Source organism: Tachypleus tridentatus, chromosome 6, assembly GCF_004210375.1.
Source record: "Tachypleus tridentatus isolate NWPU-2018 chromosome 6, ASM421037v1, whole genome shotgun sequence".
Classification (NCBI taxonomy): domain Eukaryota; kingdom Metazoa; phylum Arthropoda; class Merostomata; order Xiphosura; family Limulidae; genus Tachypleus; species Tachypleus tridentatus.
The window spans coordinates 134,703,104-134,716,174 of record NC_134830.1 but is presented as its reverse complement, the minus strand read 5'-3'; the positions used below and the strand labels follow the sequence as shown (position 1 = coordinate 134,716,174).

At 31.7% G+C, this 13,071-nt stretch overlaps 1 long non-coding RNA gene across 1 annotated transcript; it reads left to right on the top strand.

Moving 5' to 3' along the window:
• The first annotated feature begins 4,691 nt into the window (after positions 1 to 4,691).
• Positions 4,692 to 7,511, top strand: LOC143253734 (uncharacterized). Its single transcript, XR_013029830.1, has 2 exons — positions 4,692 to 5,040; positions 6,792 to 7,511. It is a non-coding gene; the product is annotated as an uncharacterized LOC143253734 (long non-coding RNA).
• Positions 7,512 to 13,071: the final 5,560 nt, after the last annotated feature.

Below are 13,071 nucleotides of genomic sequence, written 5' to 3'. Positions count from 1 at the left end.
GTATAATCAATAGAAGCACGTGAAGGTGATGTTTAAATCTAATGTTCGTTGAGATGTACATCTATAGGATAAGAGTGATGTAAATGATTTCACTTTTTTAATCCTTCATTACCCGATCGTGGTGTCGGTTATAAATTGGTGATTCCACTAAGTATGTGGAATTCATTGGCTCTGATGTGAGATTCGATTTTTGTCCTATTTTGTCTGTGTGTAGTCTATTCCAGTTGTCAGATTATTTTATATACTATCATAAGGTAACGATAGATCATTCTCACTTAGAATACAGTCCAATATATATTTTTCTTTCTTTCCAATCATTCTAAAGAAACATATCTGTTAGATCGCAACACGATGATGAACAAGATTTTCCTTTGTCTTCAATATGTGTGGCCTGTAATAATCATGGTTTGCTTTCAACGTTTTGAACCTCATTAACTAACTTTGGTTTGGTAAGTACCTGGTTAGGTGTACAGATATGTGTCAATTTTCTAATTCCCAGGGTTTCTTTCGATGCTTGTATTGAAGTTTTGCAATTGGTGTAAATTTGGTAAGTTGGAGGAAGAAACGGTTTTGTTCTTGAGTGTAGTGTATGATAAAATAAATGTTTTAGAAAAACATTTCACGAATTTTAAAAGATTTTGCTAATACTTTTAATAATAGACAAACAAAAAATAGAGATATTTTACCTTTTACTTTGCAGCTTTCCTGGGCATCATTTGAGATTTTAGGCTTCTTCCCAGTCATTCTTTTTTTGTTATCCTAGTGAAACAAATATATATATTTAACCAAATCTCTGTCTGTCTATAAAGGTAAGATAAAGCTACACAATTGGTTCTCTGCGTTCTGTCTATGACAGGTATCGAAACCAGATCTGTAATGTTGTAAGTCCGTATATATACCGTTTGTCAGTAGGAGTAATATCCAAACTATCGGGGTCTGGCATGGCCTAGCGCGTTAAGGCGTGCGCTTCGTAATCTGAGGGTCGCGGGTTCGCACCCGAGTCGCGACAAACATGCTCGCCCTCCCAGCCGTGGGGGCGTTATAATGTGACGGTCAATCCCACTATTCGTTGGTAAAAGAGTAGCCCAAGAGTTGGCGGTGGGTGGTGATGACTAGCTGCCTTCTCTTTAGTCTTACACTGCTAAATTAGGGACGGCTAGCACAGATAGCCCTCGAGTAGCTTTGTGCGAAATTCAAAAACAAACAAAAAACAATCCAAAATATCGAAAAGATTTTATTGTGGATATGAATAAGAAAATACTGTATTATATGTCTTCGATATTCGTTGTGAGCAGAGCAAAGATAACCAGTTGTGTAAATCTGTGCTTCATTTCAAAATATCACTCATTCAATTAACGTTTGTCGCATTTTTAAATAGCTAGTAGTAAGAGAGCAGAGAAACTGGTTACGTACAGCCACCAAGAACTGTGAAAAGTTTCTAAGACTGAAAGATATGAAAAAGTAAGTAAAAGTGTGAAGTTATAGCATAAATAAATTGCATTTTTGTTATAATAACAATAAAAGTATAATCAAGAATAACATTTTAATTTAAAAAGGAAAATATACTAAGTGGCTATTGTTTAATAAATAGTTTATATATGGATTGTATGATGTGTGTATACATATGGCCAACATATGTATTTATTATAGATTGTTTATGTTTAGTTGAGAAAACGGTATATGCATGTTTTACTTTTGTCGCAGGTGTGTAGTAAAACGGCACGGTTTTACCATGTGGTTTAAACACCCGAATCGTGATCTAAAAGGCCCGGCATGGCCGAGCGCGTAAGGCGTGCGACTCGTAATCCGAGGGTCGCGGATTCGCGCCCGCGTCGCGCTAAACATGCTCGCCCTCCCAGCCGTGGGGGTGTATAATGTGACGGTCAATCCCACTATTCGTTGGTAAAAGAGTAGCCCAAGAGTTGGCGGTGGGTGGTGATGACTAGATGCCTTCCCTCTAGTCTTACTCTGCTAAATTAGGGACGGCTAGCACAGATAGCCCTCGAGTAACTTTGTGCGAAATTCCAAAACAAACAAACAAACAAACAAATCGTGATCTAAAAAGCGCGGGTGCGAATCTCCATCACATCAAAGAAGCTCGTTTTTTAAGCGGTGAGGTCATTGTTATGAGACTGTAAATCTCACTCTTCATTAGTGAAAGAGTATTCAAAGAGTTCTTAATATTTTTTTACAGCGACATTTAATGTAAATATTAATATGTATTTGTAATAAATCAACAATGATGTGCTGTTTCTAAAGTCTGCAGCTGGTGCAGCGGGAAGTATTCAGACCTACAACACCAAAATGTTGGACTTAACAGATAACCCGATGTGGCTTTGTTGTATGGAAAACACATTTTTAGTGTTTAAGCTTGCTTCTGTAAGTATTAAAAACAGAACCACAGTTATTAAAATGTTAATATTATTTTTAGCGAAAATGAAATTTATGAATATAATTTACGTTCAATTCAAATTTAGAGCTGACTTCACTTTGTGATAACCGGAAAGAAAATCCGTTAACAACTTAATCCAACAAAACTTGTAATGTAAGAATGTCCAGGTGGTGAGGGCGTTCGACCCTCTATTCGTTGGTAAAATAGTAACCAAGATTTTGACATATGGTATTTCCCATAATGCACTTATTAATGTTTATCTCAATGTTTCGTTTGTGTTTATGGCATAAAATACGTAAATTTACTCTGAAACTTGATGCAACGAATAGCTGAATACAAGAAAAAAACATGGTGACAAAACAATATAATAACACAGATGGCCTTAACGTCTGTAATAAGTGAAGAGAGAACAGGCATGGAAGTGTTCGAAGTAGTATTCTCACAATACGAGATACACAGCTGTTAAAACATCCGAAGTAATGTTTCCAAAACAAAAGCTAAAGATACGGCACATCATGCGATAGAAAGTATGAACACCCAATTCAAATCCTTCCTAAGTTTCAGACACAACCGTTCTTTATTTACAGCTGTTAAAAAGTTAAGGACAACTATCAAGCAGTAGTTGTTACTCTTACGTAACATTCTGAACCGAGAAACAACACCGATTAAGTTAGTTAAAATACCTGGTAGTTAACAGCTTGGAACGTGTTCAACGACACATTGTGACTCGAACATTGGACCATCAATTAGTGACCCCAACGCTAGCCACTAAATAACACCTAGCACTTCTACCACGTATATTAATTTGTAAGTCTTGTAGAAATTTTGCCTAACTTTTATGACACGATGTAATTAGTACAGGTGTTTTTCTTTATATAATATTTCCTTCTATACTGAAATTCACAACAATCTCATTGCTTATATTGCTTACTTCGCACATTATAATAAAACATATTCTTTCCATTTATTCCAAGTTGCTTTGTGCCTCTGTGTAAGGAAATTCAAATTCTTATTCGGCTTTTAATTACCGTCTTGTGTAAAATATACTTAAAAATAAACTAGCAAAAACACTTCGTTTCAGTAAAAGTTTTAACGTTGGGAAGATTCCAAATGCATTTCTTGTTTATCTAGAGTTTTCTCATTTCATTACTATAGACATATTTCTACAAAACAGATTATACCCCTCAAATTTTTACGTGAAAAGATGAAAAGAATATAAACCAAAGTACGTCCATATTCAGAACTTACAGCCATGATTATCCTTAACTTGTATCCACAAGAGCAGTTGATGGTGTTTTGAGGTACCAAATAAACTGAATAAAAAATTAAATAAAACTGTAAAAAGTACCAACATAACCATCTTCATGAAAATATTAAAAAAAGGTGTTTTATTTGTGTTTGTACAGTAAGTTTTAACTACAAAAGGTAAAATTCTCCAATCTTTCGTTTTTCTGTTTAAGAATAGTTTTACTTTTAAATTACAAGTAATTTTTACAAATCTAAATGATCAATTAGTTAAACGTATTGAGTTGGAATGTCTATATCACACCACCACTAAATCACATTTATCAGTATTATATCTGCTTTATACTCACGGTCAACATCTTTGATTAATTTGAATATTTTGACCCAAATCAACACAAAAGACTAGTAACTATGTCTAAAAAATTATGAAAAATTAGCCTCTCCAATCGTAATTAACAGAAGCAGTGACTCAAGGTTTTTCGGTTGAAAACAAGTGGTGTACAACAGTACAAGGAACTAACTGCTTATTATTTCGTTTCTGGTTATAATAGTATATATTTTTTACATTTTAAAGAAATAAAATAGATTTTTCATACATTTGAGTTTTGGTTTTGACAACAAATATAATTAAGCAAAAAAAATACTTCTTAATGATAATTCTGTCATAATATCTTACTTTCTGTTTATAAGATGAAATATCAATATTTGTCAGGCTTCCCAGTACTTAACTAAATTTTTCAAATTCTTTTCCTAACATTATCGTCGCTAAGATACTCTTATAGTAGAATCATTATTGGTTGAATTCTCCAAAGTAGCTGTCCAATCAGAGTCGTAGAAAATATTCAGGTATTAATACATATATGTTATTCCTTTTTTAATAATTGTTTTCCCGCAAGACATTAAAAGCAAAAATTGGAGATATTAACAAAAAATCAAGAGTTCGAATTCCCCCCGTATGTAGAATTTTTATATTGGAAATGTTGGAGGCAATGAAAAGAATTGCAGGCCATGGGAAAAACATTTGTATAAAGAGGGCAGCACTGAACGAGAAAATAATGTGCGAATAGTCACTTATTTATCACCGATACAATTTGAGTGTATTTAAGCAAATTGGAAAATGCTTACGTTAAAATGAAATTCCTGTACCTTAAATTTGAAGACATTTCATGCTCATTAGTTTAGTTTAGGGGAAATATTTTAGGTTTTCTGGCAATCTAGAAAATGGTTGAGTAAATCTTCACAAAATTTTGTGTAAGCTAATTAAAAAATATGTAAGTGATGAAGGAGTGGGGTAAAATGAACATGGCTTTGTACATATGCTGACATTATGAGGCAGTCAACTTGCAGAAAGTGTAGAGAAAACCTGTGAAAGAAATTGTTGTGCTTTTGTTAAAATGGTTGTGGTATGTTGTGTGAAAAGTATTTCTTTATTTAATTAGCGATGTACAGATTTTGTATGTTGCAGTGTATTTGTGTTAATGTGGCTTACGTATCGTGATGTGATAAATATACAACTACAACAGATCTTCCATCCGACATTAAATTCAAGTTTTTTGTAGTCTTTTATCAAAATGTCAGAGATTGCCTGTTGTTACTCAATAAATCTGATGATCATTGATGCAGATGACCCCCAAATAAAACATTTAACTAAAATTTCTACAAATTTAAATATGCAAAATGATATATACAAATATGCTCGTCATACTTATATTATTATGATGTTTCATTAATTTCGTTCGTGAAAGTCAGAAGGCCTCATTTACTTAACCCTAGTACACACACTCAAAAAAATTACGTTGCCCACACTGGGGGTCATTTTTGACCCCCACCAAAAATATTAAAAAAAATTTATTTTCATGTAAGCAAAGTATAAATTTGGACAAAATATTTATTCTATACAATTTATGCATACACTCTGGGTAACTTTATGGTCATTGCAAGCCATTTTACTACACTTGATACACTTTGAAGAAGTTTTTTTCCTTGAATCACGTGCGCATAGAACACAAAATTTCATATCAATATATTATTTGATTGTTTACCAGAAATGTAATTGAGTTTTTTAAACGGGGGTCAAAAATGCGGCCCCAATGTGGAAAACGTGAATTTCGACATTAGGCAAGGGGTGTAATACCCCATTTGCATAAAATACATGTTAAACGTATTAGTATAGTATGTTATTAGTATAGATTAAATTAGGTACATTTTTAGGCCCGAAAGTCACACCTTTGATATTTCTATAACAACTTAAACACAAGTGGGCCCATTTTTGACCCCCACCGTGTGTATGAGGGTTAAGGATAAAAATGTTTAGCTTTGTTACTTTAGTATTTGTTTTTTGACCAGCATTTGGAGTGAAAGGTAAAATTCCATGAAACTGGTATAATTTAATGACAAGTAGTAAATTGAATGATAACTTGACTCATATTTATTTTAAGACTCAGAAGTTTGTTACTTACGAAGGTTAAGATTCTTTTCTTTTGTTATATGTATATACATGGTTGTTATGAAATAAATTATGTGATATTAACTGCTATTATAGTGATTTTAATAGTTGTTGATGTTTTGAATGAGATATTAATATTTCAAAATTATTATGAAAGAAGCTCATTAAAATATCTAACATTTACTCATAACCCCATAAAATAAATAAAAATTGAGTGCTAAAACTAGTGTGAAGTCAGTCTTAAGACCTCTTTCACAGTTAAAAGAAGAAAAATATATGTGTGTGTATATAAATAAAATCTAGGCTAAATATTGTCACAAAATATTTTTATAGTGTGAAATTATTTTTGAAACTTTGTTTTAATTTGATTGTTTCCTGTTCATAGCTGTTAGATGATCTTATACTGGTGTTACAAATCAAATCATATACTAGAAAATTAGTTTCTTTTTTGTGTTAGCATGTGCCTTAATATTTCATGTTAAATCTTGAAGAAAGTGTTAACTTTGTCTTTACTGAAGTAATTTTAACATTTTTAATGTTTGTTCTTGGAAGGATAGGGGGTAAATGAAGTTAGTGCAGTCGATCTGGTATTGGGCTTGTAAATAATATAATGCAAGATTAGTTTCCTGTTTGAGTTATTTTATTATATGCAGTACTACTGTTATTGTGCATAACATGGTTGGTTCTGTTCTACATTTTCTACCTTAGAGCCAGGACTTATGGCCTCTTGCTTTTGTAACTTATTTTCTCAACTTGTTGTGTCTTTGGAAGATATTGTTCAGCATTTCCAACAGCTTGCTTTTACTTGTTATTCAGATGAATGTACCTTCAGACTTCACCACCATCACATCATGAAATTTTTCTGTTTCCATACAAGATATCCAGATTTATGCAGCTTCTTGTCTGTGGTATCTTCATGTTGAATGTTGTTCTTCTGAACAACAAGCTATATCAGTAACGTCACACTTATATGAAATATGATAAAGAATTATATTGACTAGATAAGATTTTTGAGGATTATATCTGTGCAGTATTGTTATGTCAAACCACAGTATTACATTGCTGTCACAATTTTGAATAGTGAGCAATTTTACTGAGGATTTCCATTTTATGTACTTCTGATTTGTTATACCTTGTTAAAAAAAAACATTTCTATCATGACTGGACTGTGACTCTTACTATGTAAGAAAAACTCCTGAAGTATAAGTAAGCAAGGTGGTCTTGTATTGAGTGAGCAATGAACTTATTTTATCACCTTCACCTCAAAGCACTTGCTGTGGTGACTCAAAAATTGGTAGATAAAATACACACTTAATTTGTTTAACACAGTAACTTCCTGTTGTTGTTTTTTTTCACTGCAAATAACTTTTATGAATCTCCACTTTTGGTATATGTAATTAGAATATATTAAACAGTCAAAATTTGTAATCCTGTTTATTTCTCTTTACTGTTGTTACAGTGTTAAGTTGTATATTCTTCAATGAGAATATATGTGGTGAGTATAACAGCTCCACAGAATAAAGCACCTTTATCAATAAAATTCCACACTTATCAATATGTTAAGAATTTTCTGTTCATCTCAAAGTATAGGTTCTTATTTGTTAAGAAACTGTCATCCATTAAGAATACAATTAACCAACTGTTGTTTCTTTTATGGTTTATTTTTGTATTTGAAGAAATTATTACACATTTCAAGTCTCATCATATGGTGCAAGACCATAAAAGGGTAAGAGCTACTAATAGAGAACAGCTTTAGAGATGAATAAAAGCAAAGTTTAGACATTACTGGATTAAGATTATCAACTAGTTACATGAGGAATAATTTATGCTTCCATGATAATATGATTTAAATGTAACTTATGCAATGATGAACATCATAATTTAGTGGAAAGTTTAAAAGACATCGACATAAGTCACAGTCTTAGAAGTTTATTATAGTATTTTTAGATATTGTCTTCATTCCTGTAAATGTTTTCACATTAGGCCTATTTGTATGTGTAAATGTCAAAGCTCATGTTTTTTGACATTTTAGAGAGTACCATTCAATATAGTATTGTGTACTTGATGTCAGTTATTAAATACGTGTTTATTTTATACTTTATTACTGATTTAAAAACATTTCCTGGTAGGTGAAAGTAAGTAACAGATGCAATATAAATGATAGTATTTACAAAAATTTTGGGTGTGCATTTCAATGGTTGTTCAAATACAGTATGGAGATTATACAATGACAAAAAAGAAACCTTATTTTTCACATGAGCATTGACTTGTACTTTGATATGTAAAGTCAAAACAGATATCATCAATTTGCAGACATATCTTTGTAACTCATTTATTTTTTGGTGCATAACAGACTTTTATGTTCTTCTGAAAGCTTGCTATGTTTTTTTGTACATACGTATGATAGATTTTGAATTTTATTAAGTATTCCTTTTTCATTATCGGGTCAGTCAGTTGGACCAGTTCCATGCATGCTGGATTCAGTTGTATTTGATCACAAATTATGACAATTTTTTAGTGTATGAGAAGACATTATACAAGCCTTTTTATGTTTTAAGAGTGAACAATAGTAATAGTAAAATATCAAATTGGTCCATATGTAACTCATATCCATAAGTATTGAACATTATTGTTAAATGTAACATATTCAAGTAACACAAATATATAAAAGAAGTTTTAATTTATGTAGAGACAAAATATACATAAATTAATTATAACCAAGAATATTGTTTTCAAAAATATTGTTGAGTAAATTGTTGGTCTTTTTTACATAAAAGTAAATTTTTTTCTATATAATTTGGAATGAAAACAACAGGTATCCTTTATTCATATTTATGATTGGCCAACATTGTTGTTGTTTTTTTAACTTTTAGTCAATGTTTTATTCCCCTCGGTGTGGATTCCTGTACTTGGTGAGGGGACCTCTGAGGGAAGGTTCTGTTCTTTCCTTTTACCTTCTCTGAGATCTAAACATCTACTCACGTGTTTGCCGTGTGTGGCAACCCATGAAGGGGAGGAGAGGATCCTGGTGGTTGAGGGGCCCAACCCTAACACACCACTTTAGCCTTGAATTCCTGTAGACGGGATGGCTTGGGGTGGCCCCCCCTTGGGTCAATTGGCTTGCCCCCTTAGGCTAGAGTCAACCAAGTACCAGTGTTGGAAGTTCTCAAAAGGTGTTGTGTACATTTTGTCTGATGCTGGTGTTTGGGTATAGTGCTCATGAAACCCTGGCATTGCTGCAATGTCCTTGCTTGACATTGTAGTGCATCTCCTCATGGGGCTCTATAGTGGATGGAGTCAGAGGGCAAGAAATATTAAATATGAAATAAATTGCTTATGATATTAACAGTGTTCAGGGAAAGAATAATTTTTATAGCTTTCAATTTTATTTAGTTACAGTGCTACAAAATAGGAAATCCTACCCCACATTCACACTGACACATCAAATCCTGTTTTTCGGAAGTGCCGTTAATTTTCTCTGTGTTTAATACAATATTTTTATATTCAATAGGAAGTGAAGGTTTTAATCTATCAAATGAGATAAATTGTTTTCTGCATTTAAAATTGTCTATTTTCACTGGAAATATTGACTGGATGTCAACATTGGTTTTTACGCCATTTTCTGTTTTAATTGCTGTTTTGCTTTTATCTTCAATTACTTTTACAAATTTTACTCCATTTACTTGACTTTTATCTTTTTACTGGACATTTGGCTATTCATTGTTACGATTTTGCGGAGTGTCTTTTAAAACTTTTATTCTTTTACATTTTGATAATAGCTGCTATGACACATAATCAGGAACCAGGACTGGAAAGGCCAACTTCAGGTGATTGACGGTGGTTCTTGAACTTACCTGTTAGTCTTCCTGGCGGGTTATGATCATTAACATTTTGCTAGAGTAAATATTTTACAACTTTGAAGACTGGATGTCACCATTGGGTTTTACACCATTTTCTGTTTTAATTGCTGTTTTGTTTTTACCTTCATTTACTTTTACAAATTTTACTCCATTTACTTGACTTTATCTTTTTACTGGACATTTCGCTACTCATTATTACGATTTTGCGAAGTGTCTTTTAAAACTTTTATTCTTTTACATTTTGATAATAGCTGCTATGACACATAACCCGGAACCAGGACTGGAAAGGCCAACTTCAGGTGATTGACGGTGGTTCTTGAACTTACCTGTTAGTCTTCCTGGCGGGTTATGATCATTACCTTGTTGCTAGAGTAAATACCTTACAACTTCTTATACTCTGCCTTCTATCTTAACATTGTAGACTAGGTGTCAACATTGGTTTTATACTTTTTTGTTTTACCTTCATTTCCATTTATGTCTATTACTACATTTATTTATTTATTTTTATTTTTTTTTACATTTTTACCGAATGTCTGGCGCAGATGGCCTCGCTGCTTTGTGCCATAAAGCACTAAATCAATCAGTCAATCAATCACTGGAAATTTAAACTTTATTCCATTGTAACCATTTTAAGTTAGCTTACATAAAATAAGAAATAATAAATTTTATGAGGTATGCTTGCAAGCAACTCATAAGTAGTTTTATGTGATTCAGTAGGGTAATTTGATCTTCACATTTACCAAGTAAATTACAAATTTTATGGTGAGAATATTAGTTAAATATGATTCAAAAGGACAATAAAACTATAAGTATAAACAGATATATACTGTTGTACATTTCAAGCTATTTAGAATAAAGAAATGTTTCATGTTACAATCTGAAGTTATTCTAGAAAGAAAAACGTAATTTAAGTATATATTGATTTTTTTTATTTGGCGGTCACAAGGTCAGTGAAATGGGACAACCTCATATAAAGTTACAGTAGAGAAAATGACAGATAAAATATAATGTTTTACTGATGAAAACATTTCAAATTTTTTAGGAGATTTTAAGAGGTTATGGAAATGAAATTTCATATTTTCAGATAAGTGGAAGTACTTTCTAATTTTAACATAAAAATCATTTTGCACTCTGAGCAGCCAACATTTTGATTCCATATGTTCATGGAGAAATACTTATTGAAAATACTTCATTAAAAAATTCTGTATTTTTGTCACAAAATGGTTCCTGATGATTACTGAAAGTTTTTGATATTTAGTAGAGATGAACAAAACATATAAGTTATTGAATGAACACAATAAAGGTCAATTTGGGTGTCACAAACTTAGTTAACCCTTTCACTGTGGGCTTGGTGTAACATACACGAGTTCGTCTACACTTTTCCACGCATTAAGTGTTTTTGCTATAACCTTTTATATAGCATATGTATTTTTACAAAATTTGGTATACTTTTAGTAAAGATTACAGATTGTTTAATGAAATATTTTTACTAGAAATGTGTTTGCGAAAATAGTGCCTGTTTCGTAACTAGTCTGAATGTAAAGGGATTTCATGTTAGGATTAAGAGAACAATTTTTCATCCTCAAAATCTCAAACATTATTTACATAATCTCCAAAACATCCTGAATACATTTCAAACATTTATTGATAAATTACAAGTCAAGAGCCTTAACCACCTGGCAATGCCGGTCAATTGTTTCTTAAACATTTGTCTTAACAGTAACAGTGTTAAAAAATAGAATACTGACATTTGGTACTGACTACTTATTTTCAAGCCACAAGTATAAATCCAGTGGTTAAGACAAGTAGGAGTAAAGTGTTCACAGTTTGTCAGATGTAACGAGTGCAATGTATGGTCGATTTTATTTAGTAATGTAAGTCACCCTTATACTTTTAAGGAAGCTAGTAATAGAGATATGCAATTTTTATAAGCAGTATGTAGGATGGAGGAGAAATTAAAGTCAATCCTAATAAAGTAGAGGTAATAGTTAAAGAAAAGAACACACTGTGGGAAATAGAAGCACAATTTCTGAAGAAACTAAAGTTTTTACATACAAGGGATACATTAGCTGACAATAACTCTCAAGAAAGCAGAAAGAGTAATAAAATTATTTATAATAAGTCCATTCTGTTAAATAATAAATTTCAGCCTTTGGTTTATGCAGATGAGGAAATGTTGGATGGAAGGAAAACCAAAGGGTCAGAGAAAGATGTAGAAGACAAGTAGGCTATAAGCTATAGGTGATTACTCCAAAGAGGGGGACAATAACCAATGTTGTGAATAGGGATAAAAAATATTATACCACCTAAGGGTACAGATGGAGGATGTAACTGACAAAGCAGAAAATTTAATGAAGTAGATTAGCAGAAGTGTCGTGAGGTCATAAAATAATTTAAAGAAGAAAAAGCTAAGAAATAATTTTTGTCAGGGATAATCTGCAAAACTAACTGTGAGATTAAGTTATTTGGCGACACTGGCCAGATGTGTGAACTTTTTAAAGGTAAATTCTTCAGTATTCAAGGAAAACATGTTCCTTATAGAATGAAAAGGATATCTGCAAGGAAACAATAAACAGCTTGGCTCACACACAGTTTAAGAGATAAGATTTATTAATATCATCATAAATTTAAGAAATTTGAATTGACTGGTATGACACCAGTCTGTCTTGAATTTTGTTGGTTTTATTGTATTAAGTGTATTGCAAAGAAAATTATATTTAATTTTTTTAGTAATAAAATCCAATATAATTTTCTTTGCAATACACTTAATACAATGAGGAATATAATTTAAACTTTTCTTAATTTGTTATTTTACAACACTAAACATTAAAAGTAGCATAAATAAATACACAGATAATTTTATACATTTTTTTTACAATTTAGTATTTATAACAAAAATGTTATTTAAAGTACTTTTACATACAGTAATGGAAAAAAGTTAGGACACCCTATGAAAGCCTGTGTATATTTGTAACATTTTTGGCTATATAGATATTTAATCTCAATTATAACAATACTGAGAGATTATAGGAAGATAACTAAACAATTAAAATGGAAGAAAAGACCTTCTGTAAATGTCATACTACAAAAATGCATATTCGAACTGAGGAATAGGTTAGGAAACCCTA